The sequence below is a fragment of the Neovison vison genome, chromosome 1 (assembly GCF_020171115.1).
Source record: "Neovison vison isolate M4711 chromosome 1, ASM_NN_V1, whole genome shotgun sequence".
Lineage (NCBI taxonomy): Eukaryota > Metazoa > Chordata > Mammalia > Carnivora > Mustelidae > Neogale > Neogale vison.
Window position 1 is genome coordinate 283,120,343 of NC_058091.1, and position 18,582 is coordinate 283,138,924.

General features: G+C 45.3%; 1 pseudogene; it reads left to right on the forward strand.

Annotated features, from left to right (window-relative positions):
* Positions 1–15,148: 15,148 nt before the first annotated feature.
* Positions 15,149–18,343, forward strand: LOC122893756 (annotated as a pseudogene).
* The last annotated feature ends 239 nt before the right edge of the window (positions 18,344–18,582 follow it).

Below are 18,582 nucleotides of genomic sequence, written 5' to 3' on the forward strand. Positions count from 1 at the left end.
CTAAGCAGATACACCGCCACTCCCCCTTCTTCAGGAAGGCGGACCCACCGCTGTCACCAACTTGCACACTGCACCACCTGTGAGAGACACTACTGTGGTTTTCTCCTTAAGGAGCCTGCGTTTTATCAGACTGCTTTCTCAAAAGCAAAAAGATTAGGAATAAGAAGACAATCAACACACAAGGCCACCTCATTCTAAGACTAGAACCCCAAACCCTAGAAAAAGGAATCCCTCTTGCCCTACACGAGAAACTCTCTCTCTCCCCAAGGAAGTCCAATCCCTGCCTATACACATTTTCTCGTTAACCACTCTCACAAATCTGCATTCTTTCAAGTTACCCTTTTCCCTTAACTATAAGTCAACACTTATTTTTGGTATAGATGGACAAGAAAGGGAGCTTATTTGATTCTAAAACCCACCTGCATTTATGGCACATCAATGTCAGTGATCATTTGTGAAGTCTAGAAAACATTCCTTCTGCCTTCTCTTCTTGAAATCCCCTCATTCTTGTCTTGAGAAAATAACTACCTAGATAATTTTATTTATTTACTTGACACAGAGAGAGTGGGAGAGGGAGCAGGGAGCAGAAGCGGGGCGATGGGGGAGTGGGCAGGCAGAGGGAGAAGCAGGCTCCCTGAGGATCAAGGAGCCTGATGGGGACACCTAGAGCCCAAGGGAGAGGCTTAAGGACTGGGACTCCCAGGCATACTCTTATACTCAGCCCAGCGGAGCCTTCTGTCTTAAACATCTTTATCCCATGCCCTGAGTTAGTTGCAAAGATCCCATATTAGTCCAATGAATCCCTTCATCTTAGCACTGCTGGCTCCCCTGACCACAGCTTCCAACCCCGCTGCTTCTTCTGTTGTCCATACTTTCCTCTTCTTTCATTTTTCCTTATATCTCCCTACAACTGCCAACTCAATCTCTCTCCCGCTTTGTCTCTCTCCCCCTCTTTAGGTGTTGACTGTCCTCTTTTTATTTTCTCTTTATTTCTCATTTTACCTCTGCCATTGTCTTTTTTCCTCAGTTCATGTAAAAGGGCAGGCTTGGGACGGGGGATTTATCTCAAACATTAGGAATTTTCTTTCCTAGAATGAAATCAACCACTATAGGGAATAAGGGTTAGCTGTATCCTCATGGTTTCTTTCCTGTGACTCTGTTCTCCCCCTAAAACGTGAGTTCTGCAAGAGCAGGAGCCCTTTCTTCAACTCTGCAGGTGCCGCACCAATCACAGCACCTCACTCGTGGCTGGTGAGCCAAAGATGCTTGTTAAGCTCTTTGAATTAAACTGACTTTGTTATACTGAAGATAAACTTTTGATCAAGGAAATGTAGGCATGGATGCACTGACACATTTGCCAACTGAAGGGCTGGTTTTTTCCCAGCAGAAGGGCCATGAGAATCATTCGATGTAAAGTTACCTAAAAGTGTCAGGCATGTAGAATTTTTTAAATAAAAGAGTAACCTTCCAAATAGCTTGTCTTGACCTAGCCTCCTCTACTTAAAGTTTCTTTTAAAACCATCTTTAGGGGCACCTGGGTGGCTCAGTGGGTTAAAGCCTCTGCCTTCGGCTCAGGTCATGATCTCAGGGTCCTGGGATCCACCGGCATTGGGCTCTCTGCTCAGCAGGGAGCCTGCTTCCTCCCCTCTCTCTGCCTGCCTCTCTGCCTACTTGTGATTTCTGTCTGTCAAATAAATAAATAAAATCTTAAAAAAATAATAAACCCATCTTTAGGGGCACCTGGGTAGTAGCTCAGTCGCTTAAATCTCTGCCTTCAGTTCAGGTCATGATCTCAGGGCCCTGACATCTAGGCCTCTGTCAGGATCTCTGCTCCCCGGGGAGTCTGCTTCTCCCTCTTTCTGCCCCTCTCCCCGCTCATGCTCTCTCTCTCCCTCTAATAATAAATAAAATCTTAAACAAACAAAAAAACAAACCCAGACTTTAATCTCATCCGTCAACAAAGTTCAACTTCAGCAGAAGCAGCAGCAGCAGGGGATTTTGATTGACTTTTGCGTTAACTTCATCAGCCTCATCTTCAGAAGCCGACTTGCACCATAGGAAAAGTCACCACCCAGCCTAATACCCTCTCAGCGGGCGGGGCCTTGGAGCCCCGGGGAGTACAAATAGGAGGACAGGGAATCCCTGAGACATTCCGTGGGCTCAGCGATGAAGTGATGGAGCAGAGCCCCGCGATGGAGAAGAGCCTCCCGCGCTGCATGCGGCAGGCCTGGGATTCAGCCGAGCACATGCCGGGACCCCGCACGCTTCCAGCCTTCAGCCCGGAGGACTCCGGGCCGTGGCCGCTGCCTCTCTACCCTAAGCTCGGCCAACTCTCTGGGGATGACGTGGACTTCAACCAGGAGCTGCTTTGTAAACCCTGCGGGCTGCTGAGCCCATACTGCCCGAGACACCTACCCAGAAGCAGATCACTTGGTAGCAGGGAGTGGAACCTCCAGCCCCGATCTCAAAGCCCCACGACCCGCTCGCCGGAGGAGCCTGGAACGAGAGCCCTGCGCCGGCCGCCCCCGCAGCCGTTTCCCTGGGCGCCGCCGGGGCTGCCAGAGGACTCTTCGGAGCGTCGCCCTCCTACTGCCCAGAGGAGCCGCCCTCGCCTTTCAAAAACCGCGTGGGTTAAGTCCGACCCGCTGTGGCCTGGGTCCCTGGCCATCGCTGCCGCCGCCGCCCGCCCGGAGCGCCCGGAGCCCCCGAGATTCTTCTGCGAGCATCCAGTCCATTAGAACGGATCGGTGCGAATTTCGTCTTCATAGACGTCGGGAGATTTCCTTTTTGCTTTCATAATACATTTTCGCGGAAAATACTCAAATCGTTATTTCTGACTTTTGTTCCTGCTTGGCTGTTGGGGAAGGACCAGGCGCGGGAGCAGGAGAGGCCTGTGCTGGTCCCCCCGCGGGGACCCTCCATCGCCTGGTTTGCCGCGCACGGGGCGGGTGCTGGGGTCTCCCGTGAGTACACGGATGCCCAGGTGACTGGGACGACTGGGACGTGGCAGGCTGTCAGACTTGCTCGCTCGCTGGACTTCCAGGAGATCCAGCACGCCGGCAGCCAGCGGCCCCAAGAACTCCACCAGCTCCGGGGCCTTGGCCCTTCTGCGCTCGGATTGCGTCACGGGGAGCTTCCAGGCATCTGCGCGTTGCTTCGGCGCACATTCCCACCTCCAGACTCACCTGCAACCTTAGGCCTCCTACGGATCCGGCATTCTCTCGCCCTCGGGAAGGTCGCAGGAAGCTTCTTCCCTTCTGCTTCGAAATTCCCAGAACCCTGGTTACCCGCGCGCTCCTCACGGTGATCGCCCTGGGCGACTGGGAGGAGTGCCAGGGCGGTGTGGCCAACAGACTTGGGAAAACCAGTGAATTGTCCTTTGCAGAATGAGGCTTGTACGCCTAGATTCCGGCGAGCTTGCTTCCAATTCCCACTCCAACTCGGTGAGTTTCCGAGACGCGTTACTTCTCCAGAGAAAGGGGAAGTTGATCAGAGTATCCACCACAGGCCCGGGTGAAAGCGCAGCGACTTAAAACAATGTCCAGCAAGGTATAAATGCTCAATACGTGTTAACTGTGATTGTTCTTATCCTCCTGTTGTGGTTTCTCTGGGGGAAAAAACCACGGGAATTGAGTTCACAAGTGTCTGAAAGTTTGGACTATATTCCAAGGGGACTATTTCCCATAATCCCTTCACCTTACCTCTAGTTTTTGGCATCCCATCCAAACCCACCCTTTTCCTCCTTTTCCTGCCAGGATTCTAGGTGCCACCGGTGTAGAGTGGCTTGGCTGTTATAGAAACCCAGGCCTAGGGGATGCGTGGGTGGTTCAGTGGGTTAAGCCTCTGCCTTCAGCTCAGGTCATGATTTCAGGGTCCTGTGATGGAGCCCTGCATCTGACTCTCTGCTCAGCAGGGAGTCTGCTTCCCCCTCTCTCTGCCTGTCTCTCTGCCTACTTGTGATCTCTGTCTGTCAAATGAATAAATAAAATCTTTTTTTAAAAAACGAGGCGTATCTTTTGGAAAGGTGTTTTCATATTGGTGTACTTGAGCTTAGTAACCTTAAATTGTAACTGAATGGTGAAGAAATCTTTGCTGTGAAATAATAAGAAATATATGTATTGGTCTCTGTTCCAGGTTCCTGATACAGAGCTACTAAAACCCGTGTACTTTTCTGAGTGGTGGGGTGATAGGAATGTCTTACACAGAGCTCCGGAATCCCTTGGAACTTCCTAGGGGATAGGAGCATCTTTTATTCTAAAAAGGCAACAATTCATGGGTTCCTGGATGGGGATCTTGTTACCAGAAAGTTCAAGCCATGATTAGAACTTAGAGCCCCACCCCATATCCTCCAGGGAAGGGATAAAGTATGGGGACTGATTTAATAATTAATCATGAATATGTGATGAAGTGTCCATGAAAATCCTTAGACCCAGGTTTATAATAAACCAGTATTTTAAGTAAAATGCTTTACTGAGTTATGTGAGCTGTTCTTCTAAATTATTGAAATCAAGGTTGGATGGTGAAAACCCTAATTTATAACTGGTCACTCAGAAGTATGAAGATCAAGACTTGAGACTGACATTTAAAGTGGGGGTAGTTTGGGGGTACCTGGGTAGCTCAGTTGGTTAAGCACCTGCATTTGGCTCAGGTCATGATCCCAGAGTCCTGGAATGGAGTCCCATATCAGGCTTCCTGCTCGGTGGAGAGCCTGGTTTTCCCTCTCCAGCTCTCCTTTGCTTGTGTTCCCTTTCTTGCTATCTCTTTCTCATAAACAAATAAAATCTTAAAAAAAAAAAAAGTAGGGGCAGTTTAGTGGGACTGAGCCTTTAATTTGTGAGAGCTGATGCCTACTGCAAGCATAGACTGTTAAAACTGAATTGAATTGTGTGACAGTGTCTTGAGAATTTGAGAATTGCTTGGTGTGGAAAACCCACACATATGGTGTTGAAGAGTTTTGAGTAGAGTAAAACAAATAGATTTGTTTTTCTTTTATTTGTCTGACTTGCTGCAATGAAAGAAGTTATTGTTTTTATTGTTCTAATGTTAGCAGGATTACCTGAGAAGGAATAATTTCCATCTTGGGAGATTTGCTTATTTACACAAAAATATAGACTCCTAGAAGACTGCATAAAATCCTATAGCTGGGCAGCTGTTGAATCCTTGGCCTCATCTCTAGGAACAACAATGTGGAACTTGTGATGGGAGAAACAGATTCTCATTTGGAGCAGGTTTAGAATTCACCACCTCTTGAGATTGAACCCCAGCTGCCCTCTAGAGGACTCAATAGCAGAGCATGTGGGCCTGGGACAGCCTGGGTGGCTCAGTGCATTGAGCAACTGCCTTTGGCTCAGGTCGGGTTCCCAGAGTCCTGAGAACCCTGCTCCTTGCTCAGCAGGAAGCCTGCTTCTCCCCCTCCCACCACTCCCCCAGCTTATGCGCTCTCACCCTTTCTATCTCTCTTTGACAAGTAAATAAATAGAAATCTTAAAAGAAAAAAAAAAAAAAGAAAAAGAAAAAAAGAACAAGCTGGCCTGACTTTTCCATTAGGCAAAATGCTTAGAGCCCCACAATACTTTCATGGGCCCACGAGTGTTTTAATTTCTCTTATTTTTTAATTTTTAAAAAGCTTTTATTTATTTATTTGAGAGCGTGCAAGCACAGAAGGAGAGAGAGAGAGAGAAACAGGCTCCCCACTGAGCAGGGAGCCTAATGTGGGGCTCCATCCCTGGACCCTGGGATCCGGACCTGAGCCAAAGGCACACCCTTAACCAACCGAACTATCCAGTGGCCCGTGTTTTAAAGTCTTTAAACCAGAAGAAAAAAAAATTAAATTTTAGGTCAAAGAAAATGTATAATATTTAACATTAATATATTTTCTTAAAACCAACGCACACATGCATGTTTTCTGTTTTCTGTTTTGTTTTCTGGGTCAGGGGGCCCACGAAGGTAAAAGTGTGTCTAGTGTTCACAAAAATCACAATACTGTCACGGGAGGGGCGGGGACGCTGTTCCAGCAGGACGCTGTTCCAGCAGGAAACCGCTGCAACTCCTGATTGGGGGCACACTTGGGGCCGGAAGCTTTGGTGTGAGTCAGCCGGGGCGCCGAAGACCCGACAGCAGGGGAGGCGACTGCCGGGGCACCTGAGCCCGCGCCTGGCGGAGCGCTTCCACGCCGCGTCTGCCTAGTGCTCCCCAACATTACTTCCCTGAATTCTTCTATCGAGGTTTATTTAACTCTCCAGTTTTAAGTCACCTTCATTTGTTCCATGACAATGTCCCAAGGTCATCTATAAAATTCAGTGGCTAAAAGTTGCATTGGTTTTGAGGCATTATTTCGTAATGGCATTTTACCGTACACCAAAGCTTTTCTCTCAGGCGCTTGGGTGGCTCAGTGGGTTAAGCCTCTGCCTCCGGCTCAGGTCATGATCCCAGGGTCCTAGGATCGAGCCCCGCATCAGGCTTTCTGCTGGGCGGGGAGTCTCCTTCCCCCTCTCTCTGCCTGCCTCTCTGCCTGCTTGTGATCTCTCTCTCTCTGTGTCAAATAAATAAAATCTTTTTTAAAAAAGAAAGAAAAGCTTTTCTCCTATGTTTTGCAGAGGTGGTTGATTCCGAATTGGACAGCTGAGGCGGAAGGAGGGTCCCTCCGAGCGAGGGGTGGGTGTGAGGGCAGCAGAGCTGGCAGTTACCGCGGACTCGGGGCCAGGGTGGGGGTGGCGCTTTCCGGACCTAGGCGACCCCGGAGCCGCCAGGTGAGCGGGGCGGGAAGGAGGGCTGCGCGCGGGTGGGGGCGCGGGCGGCGCGGAGACAGGAGAGGCCTCGTAGCCGGCCCGCGGCGTTAGGATGCCGGGTGTGGGCGCGGACCCGGCCGCCGGGCGAATCTCGGCATCCTCCCAACCGGTGTCTAGGCTCCTGCATTCTGTCGGGGCCTCCAGTCAGGCCCGTGGTCCACGCGGACTCGGGAGGCTGACCCCGAGGAGGAACCTGTGAGGGCCGGGCGGAGCGGTCACCAAGGGGCCAATTGCGGAGCAGCAGATTTGGGGGACAAGGAGAAAAGTCTACCTTCCTTCAGGATGCGCAGCTTTCCTTCGTCGCAGTAGACAGCTCCAGAATTTCTGGGATGGGGCGGGGGCGGCATGATTCTCCTGGGAACCTTTTTTTTTTTTTTTTTTTAAGATTTTATTTATTTGACAGACAGAGATCAAAATAGGCAGAGAGGCAGGCAGAGGGGAAGGCAGAGGGGGAGGAGGAAGCAGGCTCCCTGCTGAGCAGAGAGCCAGCGCAGGGCTCGATCCTAGGACCCTGAGGTCACGACCTGGGCGGAAGGCAGAGGCCCAACCCACTGAGCCACCCTGGCGCCCCTGCTGGGAATCTTGAACTTTCCACTGTTTTTGGGTAACTCTTCACACTCAGGCTCACAAAACGTCAGGTCTATTAGGGAGAAAGAGAAGGAGATGGAGGGGGAGGGAGAGAGAGAGGAGGAAAGGAAAGGAAAAAAAGAATGGGAAAGGCTTTGGGAGGAGGGTGGTAAGAGACTAAACTAGGAGTGCTCGGAGAGCTAGGAGGCTTGGCTGGGCATTAAGCACCGCCCCCACCACCCGGTCCGCTGTTGGGGCTGGTTTCCTGCCCACTTCAAGGAGTGTGGCGGGCTCTTTCCTGCATTCTTTCTGAGAGTCACCCCGTGTTTTTCATTGCCCCGCTCTTCTCCCTTCCTTTCTCACGTTAACTTCTGCTCACCCGAACACCGCCGGCGGTGTTACATCCCTGCACCTGGTAGGGATCCTCGTAAGGAGAAGGGAAGTCGAAAAATTGCCGTTTTCATGCCATTGATTTGAGCCAAAAGTGGGAGAAAAGTTATTCAGCATCTTTTCCACAACAGTTTCTGAATGTGTCGGCGCCTGTTGGCGGCTTGGAGTGGGGCAGTGGGGCTAGTTAGGCCGGAATGCCCCGCACCTAAAGCCTTATAAGTTGCAGCCAAGGCTGCCCCCGTCCTCAATAATTTTCCCATCTTTCCTTCTATAGCATATTTTCCCGAAGCTATGGTGATAGATCGAATAAAATGAACCATGCTTATTTATCTGAATGCTATTAGGAAAATAAGTCTTCTACTAATATATGTTAATAGAGATGCATTAAAATTTTTGTGTAAAAATGTGGGTATATATTAGTATATATAAAGAAAAGATGTATTTTCAGGGCGCCTGGGTGGCTCGGTCGGTTAAACTTCTGAGTCTCGGTTTGGCTCAGGTTATGATCTCAGGGTGGAGAGATCCAGCCCCAGGTTGGATCCCGCTCAGTGTGGAGTTTCCTGGAGATTCTGCCTCCCTTCGCCCCTCCCCCTGCTGTCTCTCTCCTCTCGCTCAAATAAATAAAATCTTAAAAAAAGAAAATATGTATTTTCAGATGAAATAGAGAAATCAAACTGTAAGGGTTGTCTTGAACATTATCTTTAAGTTTTTAAGAAATTTCTATGAAGTTTTGCACAAAATTTGCATTAGTCTTAAAACCAAAATCTCACCAGATTCCTTGTTATTATTTGATCTTAGGCTTCCATTTTTTAAAAAAGATTTTATTTATTTATTTGAGAGAGAGAGAGAGAGCAGGGGGAGGGAGAGAAGAACAAACAGACTCTCCTCTGGGGCTTGTTCCCAGGACTTTGAGATCGTGACCTGAGCTGGTCAGATTCTTAATTGACTGAGCCACCCAGATGCCCCAAGCTTGTAGTTTCTCCCCTTATGTACATGAAATCTGGAATTTTTATCTGCACCCATATAAATTTTTGATTCTTGTTCTGAGCTTCTTGATATAGTACCTTTAGAATTTATTTCCATACACGTTCCAAAGGTTTCTGCCAATACAAATTATCTACCTATTGCAATTGTTTTGGTATATGAGCAATAAATCCAAATTTAGATTTTACAGTTGTCCCTTTGGGTCATTCTAGCATCTGCATCCAGTTATGGGTTTGGGATGTTTGTGGTTATAACTTGAGGGGAATGGACATTCTTCAAGCTAATTTTCTCAGGTGAGATCTCAGTGTCTTTAATCAAGAAAGGGCTAGCCTCCTCAAACAGAGGGGTTCTTTCTTTAAAGGAAGCTCAGAGAGTTGTAGAGATTCAAGGTTCTTGTATTTACAAAGATCCACCAGAATTAACCCATTTGAATCCACAAAGTTCTATTACTTGCTGATCAGCGCCGCCCCCCTCCTTGCACAGGAGAGGTGTGGTGAAGATGTGAGTTCACCTTATATTTTAATTCTGCCTCTAAAAGGATCAAAGTTGGGGTCTGATTTTTGACTCTCTCATCACTGTATTTGTAAGAAATAAGGCTTCTTTTAGGGGCATTACTGAAATTTTTGGTTCAAAAAATTTAAATCCGTGAGTCTTTCACTTTGTTTTTGTAAATCCTGCAATTCAGTGGAGGTAGCCATCACAGCCTACAGTGCCCATCAAAATGGTCAGTAGAGACAATTAGATATCCCGTATTTTGACTTCAGTAGATTCTTCACTACAGACAATAAAAGTTATTATCTGTCCACCGTGTTTCGGTACAAATGAAGCAATCATCGTGTTCAAGTTTAGCAAATTTATCAGCACTCATCATCTAGGGCTATGCTTATATTTAGTTCTGAAAACCAATTCTAAATTCTCATTTTTATTTTTTAAAGATTTTATTTATTTATTTGACAGAGAGAGAAATATTGAGAGGGGGAACACAAGCACAGGGAAGCTGGAGAGGGAGCTGGGGCTCCACCCTAGGACGCTGGGATCATGACCTGAGCCAAAGGCAGACGCTTAATGGCTGAGCAACTCAGGCACCCTAAATTCTTGTGTGTGTGTGTGTGTGTGTGTTTAAAGATTTTTAAAAAGATTTTATTTATTTATTTGTCATAGGGCACAAGCAGGCAGATTGGCAGGCAGAAGCAGAGAAAGAAGCAGGCTCCCTGCTGGACAAGGAGCCTGATGCAGAACTTGATTCTAGGACCCTGGGATCATGATCTGAGCTGAAGGCAGCGGCTTCACCCAGGTGTCCCCTAAATTCTTGTTTTTGAGTTGTTTTCTGAAACTGTTCCCGGTCACAGTTACTCTCCCAGTCAAGTTCGGTCAGGAAAGGAGGAAGTAGCTAATGCTGTGTGAGCCTCATTAACTGGGCTCCTCTTATACTGCCAAAGCCATAAGTGGCATGACTACTTCCTGCCTTGGCTCCAGGCAAGGGTGCCTTCCACTGACAAAGACTAACTGCAGCTTTGTTGGCAAGGAAAATTTGGAAATGCAGTTTTCAGATGTCTTGGCCTTACTATTCAAGGGAGAAGATGGGTTAATTGTGACTGAGTACAGAAGTACCCAAGCCACACTGTATAACAAAAATCTGATGAGTCTTAAAAGATCACACTTAAGAAATGCAATGCGTTATTACTGTAGTGAATACAGGATTACAGAATTTTAAACATCTTATTAGATGTTGCTAATCTATAGGTGCTGATGTCCTCTGAGTGATCACAATTTAAAAGTTGGGACATTGGGGCACCTGGGTGGCTCAGTTGTTAAGCACCTGCCTTTTGCCCAGGTTCTGATCCCTGGGTCCTGGGATCAAGCCCCTCATCAGCTCCCTGCTTGGTGAGGAGCCTGCTTCTCCCTCTCCCACTCCCCTTGCTTGTGTTCCCTCTCTCACTGTGTCTATCTCTGTCTAATAAGTAAATAAAATCTTAAAAAAAAAAAAAGCTGGGACATGACTATTTTCATTCCTGTCCATGAAAAATGGTACAACGTCAGTTCAAGGAAATATTTAATGTGTAAATCTGAGGATCCTTATGAGCCTGAGGCCTTAGCCAAATGACCCCTCTGCTGGCATCCCCCCTCTCTCTCGACCCCAAGCCCACCCATCTGATTAGCTTTGAACTTAGTCCTCTGAGTGGGCTCGGAACCAGAAGCCTGTTTCAAGGGACATTTCAGTTAATCTTTGTTGAGAATTTTTTAAAAAATGTATATTTCCAAAAGTGGTTATCAAAGGATAGCATAACACTTGTAATTAGAGGAAAGCTATCTGATATTCAGATATCAGGGACTCCTAACTAAAACTCCACTCTATTAACTTTTTAAAAAAACTTGACTCAGCATTCTAGTTTCTACCTCTAACCCTACATGGTTATTTCCCCCCCCAACTGTTTTCCTTAGTATGATTTCTTTGCAAACATGCATGATATTAAGCTTAATCTAGGTTTCTGAACTGTATTAAGTATTTAGTACATTTAGTATTTAGTACAATACTAAGCTAAGTATTTTTCTTGTTCATATTTAGTACAATTCAGAAACCTAGGAGAAATTTTATCTTTTTATCCCTTTTCCCTCCCTTCATCCTTAACAATAATCCTAACCTCAGAGGAGTGATTACTTAGTGTCTTATTACTTGTCACCTTCCTGATAAACTCTCCCCTTTCCCAGGGGAGAGTTATCTTTCTTTTCTCTTTCCTGAGCAGATGTTCCAGGTAAGTCCATCCAGAATGGTTCTCTTGGTATTTCCTACATTTTGGGGAAAACAGAATCTTCTCACAAGTTCTCCTGGGGTTCCCATTAACATCAGGACATTCATGGATTTGGATTACACTGTGAAATCTGAACTCTGCTTTCACAAGACCAGGCTCAGACTATCCCCAAGTAACATTGCTTTTCTCCCACAGGGACACATGTAGTTTTCAGCCAAGAGTTTATTACGAGTTAAAATTGGTTTCCCAGGTTGTCAAACCCTTATAGACAGCCCAACTGTCTTTGCAGAGGATAAGAAGCCAAAGTTCATATGGACTTATATCATTCAGGCAGCCCTCAATTCAGTCCATTGGCTGTTTTTATTACCCCCCCCAACAAGTCTCAAACCCCATAGTATCAGTCCGGGGTTGGAGTGCGACTGCAGTCCAGTGACTAGTATTTTCTTTACTAGAGCTATCTATATACCAAGCATCTTTAGGAATAGGGTATGTGCCTTCCTTTACTTATGGGGGGGGGCTCTCCATAAGAGGCTGGGAGGGATATTAAAGGTTTCATATTCTATGGACCCAAACATAGCATGTAATTCATCTCCCAATGGACTAGTGGAAAGAACACTCCGTTGTTGTAAGTAGGCATCATAGAGGCTTGTGCTATGACAGGTGCCGGTCTTGCAAACATCCCATCCATCCACCCCTTTATAGGCAAACCAGGCCAGACATTTACCAGAAGAGCAGCCATTAAGGGCTCCACTTACTAAAGGGTCTTATTGACTCAACACTTGTTCAGTAGGAGAATATCAGATCTCTGCTCCCTGCCAGTGTTGTGACCAAAAGCCCGATGGAGTTAACTTACCATGCTGTTCCTGCCATAATGGCCAATTCATCTAATCTTGTGTAATACACCTAGGGTCCAAGGATACGAGGTCAAGGACCATTCCATGATCAGAAGCCTGTGCTTGAGCAACTAATATCTTAGCTTGGTCAAAGGTAGCTTGACGTTCCTCTACCCAATGCCAATGCACTCCCTTTTTAACCAGATGGTGTAGGGAGTGCAGGCACGCTAAATGTAGTCCTAAGTGTTGGGGATTATGTGCTGGGGGACCACCCAGGAGGAAATATTTGAAAATCACAGTCCTATCTCCAGAACAGATCAAGGATGTTATACCCCAAGACTGTACTTAAGTGTGTGATTAAACAGAAAGAAAAAATGGGGAGGGTGCTACACTCAAGAAGTCTTCAGATCATGGAATGGTCATCATACTGGATTTGTCCAAGATAGTGTTAGCCTAGTGCACACATTGGGTAAGTACAGTTACTAACAGAGAAAGGGAAAACAAGGCACTGATTGTTCTGGACATAAAAGTTGAAGTTAGTAAAAGACTTCTATGGGTAACTGATTGTATTTTGCAGTGACATTAGGAAAAGAAGAGAAATTGATCACAGGGAGGATGAGAGGATGGATCTCCAGCATCATGGATAGATCAGAATCTTTGATGATAAATCCAACAATCTGAAAGGTTATCCCCTCTTAGCAATGGCCTGGGTGAGATGAATGAGGGTCGTCTTTCCAGGCCAATGACAAAGTAAAGGAAAAGAAAAGTGGGAGAAAGTATTTCATGTTTATAGTATGAAGTCTTGATCCCCTGTCTTGGGAAGAAGGTATCTTTCTTCCTTGCAATTTATTTCAGAGGTCTCCAGGGTCTACACAGGACCAGATAGCAGGTGGAGCCTTTGCTTCAGTTGTCAGATGTGTATCCAAGGCTCAATGCCTTCTAATTTTGCAGCAGTGTCCATGGTCAGGGACACCTGGCAAAGTCCCTTCCAACAAGGCTCAAGGGCTGTTTTTGTCTAATAATATTTCCAGAGTACCCAATCACCAGCCTCCACATTGTGACCAGCAAGATCCTTTAAACTGGTATCTGGGGAGGCTTCTTTAACCTATTGTTGATGGGGTTAAGCATAAGACATTAAAGACTTACTCAGCCAGTTATATTAGCATGAAATAATAAAGGATCAGCAGAAAGCTGTATTCCAATAGACATTGGTATGTTGGTAACTATCTAATGTGGAATGAGTTTATGTTTCACAAAAGGGTATCACTAGCATTCAGCAAAATCAAAAGCATATCTCAGGTTAGGGAAGTCCAGTTGTTTTGGCAAGTTAAGAGGTTTTAAGTTAAAGGATTCCATTAGTTCTCTCAACCTTCCTGAAGACTGAGGCTGATAGGGACAATGATAATTCCAAGAAGTCGCAAGGTTTTCATTAAAGTTCATATGATTTGCTTGGTGAAGGTGGGTTCTTCCATCACTGGAGACTAGGAAAGGTATACCAAGTGCAAAACACATTTTTTTAAAAAGATTTTATTTATTTATTCGACAGACAGAGATCACAAGTAGGCAGAGAGGCAGGCAGAGAGAGAGGAGGAAGCAGGCTCCCCGCTCCTCCCTGAGGAGCAGAGAGCCTGACCTGGGATCATGACCTGAGCCGAAAGCAGAGGCTTTAACCCACTGAGCCACCCAGGCACCCCAAAACAGATTTTCTAACAGTTTCTTTGCTACCAAGAGGACATCAGCTTTGCAGCAGGGGAAACCTTCAGCCCATCTGGAAAACCACATACAATAAAAAGGACATATTCATAATCCATAATAAGGGACAACTGAATGAAGTCCAGCTGCAGGTGTTCAAAAGGTCCAGAAGGAGGTCTGGGAACAAAACCAGTTTTATAGGACTATGGATTATGTTCCAAGATTATTGCTGGTAAACTATTTTTGCAAAATTATGAAAATTTTTCCATCAATGTCTCTTCATAATTTGAGTCATCTTAAATGTCCTAGGGTGGGTGAAGAAATACAAAAACCAAAAAAATGGGGTTTGCCAGAGAGCTGGGAAGAACCAAGCAGGTGTCTTGGGTTTCCCACAGCCCTGACTGTTCATTTAATTTACAACCATTGTTCACCCATCTTAATTTCTCTGATTCAGGAGGAGAGTGTTGTCATATTACAAAGACATTAAGATGACAAAAGCCTGGCTATGAGGGGACATTTCTTGCATAGGGAGAACGGACTTCATCCACATGTGCCACAATCTAAAAATACAATACAAAGAAGGCTTAGTATTACTTATTTGACAATAGTTCTCATGAAATTTACATGTCAAATAAGCCTAATTTAACAAATACTTTACACTTATTTACATGTCAAATAAGCCTAGTTCAACAAATACTTTGAAATCTTGCATGTCAAAAAGACTTGATTTACAATTTGACTTTGGGGAGTTTTTAAATAATATTTTAGAAAAGGTTTTAAAGTGCTTGTCTAAATAGGACCACAGATTTTTTAAAAAAAGATTTTATTTATTTATTTGACAGATAGAGATCACAAGTAGGCAGAGAGAGAGAGAGAGAGAAAGAGAGAGAGGAGGAAGCAGGCTCCCTGCTGAGCAGAGAGCCCAATGTGGGGCTCCATCCCAGGACCCTGGGATCATGACCTGAGCTGAAGGCAGAGGCTTTAACCCAGTGAGCCAACCAGGTGCCCCAGGGCCACAGATTATTATGAAACTTAATACTTAAAAGATAAAAACACTTGGGAAGTATAGTTAGTCGGTGGAGGGAGGCAGTGGTGTGCGAGAGGTTTGGTATTTGATGGTAGTATAGGCCCAGAAGCCTCTCTAATGCTCCCTCTGTCCCTCAAAGGAGTCACAGTAATATCCCTTCAAGAAGTCCCTTTGCAGACTTCCAGCTTTGCCCATGTCATCTCTCAAAATGTGGCCAAGAGCTATCTTCTGAATGCACACCTGGAATGTCATTATACCTTAACTCCATATATCTGATGGGTCCATAATCAAAGGAGCAAGACTGATACAAAGCGAAGGTCAAGCAAAGCTTTACTTCACTCCAAGCATCAAGAATCAAACCCACTGTCCGGTCACCTCTTGCAGAGAGGGCGACTCCTCCCTGCCTTACAGATTAACTTTTAAAGGGCAAAGGTCATGTGGTTGAGCCTGGCCACACACGGTGACCAATGAGATTGTAACACACAGAGAAAGCTGCACAGTCATGCTAGGTCACACACGGGTGGCCAATTGAATTACAATTTACCCTATAGTAGATAATTGAACTAGCCCATCACCTTGGTCATAATTGGCGCCCAAAAGGCGGGGCCCAAACTCCTTGGTAGCTAGGGAGACAGTATGCACCCTCCAAGATTGAATGTCTTCACCTGGCCTGACCCGCCCTTGTGTTTGGGCTCTGTTACCTGGGACTGGTTGATCATATTTTACTAGTTTCCCCGACTTGCTTTTAAGTAAGTTCCCCTGGGGTGTGGGGGGGAAGGGTCAGTTTAAGTTTTGCTGCATAAACAACAAAATCACTGTTTAACCAGATGGAATCGCTCTGGCTAAATAGGCACTTACATATCCATCTACATCCAAAAGATTGGGTTGGTATATTCAAGGTTGGAGGGAGTACTGCTTGTGATTATTACACAATTTTATGGTCTCCCAATCCTGAACATTACATAGAAGGATTAACAGTTAATTGTGTATTAGCATTTCAAGGATATTACCTTCCAAATGATATGGAGAATTTCATCAGTTCTGTTATGTTACCCATAAGGGTGAAATTCATGGAAGAAGTACACCTTTCCAGTATCCAGCTTCTCCAGTTGAAGTTACTTGCTATGGAAGATGAAGGAAATTCATCTTGGTAACCAAAAAGCTGGCCTTCCTGAGTTGAAAACTGAGAGAACTGTGAAAGAAAAGGAACTATTAAAGTTAATTGTTGTTCTGGAAAAAGAAACACCACAACTTTGAGAATAAGTTGGAAGCATGGAAAGAGAACTTAACCATCAGAAAGAAAGACATGACCAACTGCAAGCACAGCAGAAAGGTCTCATGGAAGAATCACAGAATTAAAAAGGGAAAATGAAGAATTTAAGAAGAGATACAATGATGCTACATCCAAAGCTCTCCAGCTTGAGGAAGATACTGTGTCAGTGAACTGAAAAAGAAACTGAACTAGACAGATTTTTTAAAAAAGATTTTATTTATTTATTTGACAGAGAGATTGCAAGTAGGCAGAGAGGCAGACAGAGAGAGAGGGAAGCAGGCTCCCCATGTGGGGCTCAATCCCAGGACCCTGAGATCAAGACCAGAGGTTCAACCAACTGAGCCACACAGGCACCCCATGAATTAGACAGTTTAAAGGACAACCTCAGGAAGACACAATATGAAAGAGAAAAACTGATGTCAGTTACAGATGGAAAAGAATGAAAAGGAACTTTATAAGATACATTTGAAGAATACCAAAATCAGAAAATACCAAACTAGTGTCAATGGTCCAGACTTTAAAGAATTTAGATGGGAACAAAGACAGCGTGATTACTCAGGGGCACCTGCCTGGCTCAGTAGGGGAAGTGTTTGCCTCTTCATCTTGGGGTTGGGAGTTCAAGCCTTATGCTGAATATAGAGATTCCCTCAATAAATAAACTTAAAAAAAAAAAAAGGCAAGCATGATTACTCATTTCAAAGAAGACATTGGCAGGCTGTAACTCTGTTTGGCTGAAAAGGAAATCTGCAAAGGACTTTCTTTGTTTACACTCTCAAGCAAGGAAGATACTTTTTTTCCCTCTCTTTTTTTCTCTTTCTTTCTTTCTTTCTTTCTTTTTTAAAGGAGCAAGTTCATAAGCAGAGGAACAGGTTCAGGCAAGAAGTTACCTTTCTGGCCAAAGAACTTAGTGCTGCTGTAATTGTGCAAGATAAAACAATGGCAGATCTCCACATTGCACACTTGGGAAAAAAAGCGGATGCAATGGCAGAACTTAAACTGAATGCTGTGGAGGGAAAAAGGTGGGTGGCGGGAAAGACTGGTGAACTGAGAAGAGAAGTTGATGATTTGAAACTTTGTCTTCAAATGGTAACAGATCATTACAAAGGAAAAAAAAATAAATCGAGGAATGCCAGAGGCTCCAAAATCAAGCAAATAAACCAATCAACCAAGAGCAACAGTGTCTTCACAAGGAAAACTGGGAATCAGCAAAAACGGGAATGATGCCTCCATAAACACAGACCCAGCTCGTGCAGGCTCTACTCAAGATGAGATAGAAAGTCGCCACCATCCGCAGCCAAGACAGATCCTGACAATGTAACAGAGGGGTAAGTCTGTGAAGTGACCAAAGAAACTGCTGACAAAACAGAAAAGTATAATAGAGGTAAAGGCCTCTTGCAGGATGAGAAAACAAAATTCAATAGATGTGCGGAAGAACTGCAAACACGGAGCTGAAACGGAAGGAGCAAGTGAAGTCTGCTGGAAATGTAACACCAGCGCTAGCTGAAGTGGAAACTTACAAGACAAAGATACATGGTCTAACAGCACATTTGAAAAACTTCTCTGTGGAGAAGGAGCTTAGAAGGAGTCTAGCAAATCAAGCAGAAAGGAAAATGGAAGGTCAGAATTCCCAGAGTCCTCAGATCTCACAGCCCTGCTCTGAGCAAAATGGTCATGTGGCCGCAGTGCCCAACACACAGCCGGTTCTGCAGTCTGGTGATGCTCGTGCGACACAGGAAACCAGAGATGGAGCCGAGAAAATCCAAAGGCCACCTGTGAGAGTACCTTCTTGGGAACTGGAAGATCCTGTTACCTGCTGCCAGCCTGCTGGAAGCGTTAGTGGGCCTGCTGGAAGCGTTAGTGGGCCTGATGGTTTAGAAGACCCTGAGGATAGTAAAGAAGATGAGAATATGCCCACTGCTCCCCATCCTCCAAGTCAGCATTTACATGGGTACAGAACAGACGTGTGCTGTGATCCCTGCTCTGACATTCACAAGAAGTGTCCCCTCTGTGGGGACACTCTCAACTATGATTTTGGCTAGTTACTTTTTCTTATGAGTTAGCAATATAGTGTAGCAATTGAAAGAAATCACCTCAAATAGACCACTATGGATACCACAAAGTATCACTTCTATGCACCCTCTGCCACACTTCTCTGAACAAGAGCTACTTTTGATTTTTGTGTTCCTAGGGTCAGGGTCAATCATTGATTTATTACTAAATAGAATTATAATCTCTGTTAATCTCATCAGTTTAAAAAAAGTTTTTCTGGGGTGCCTGG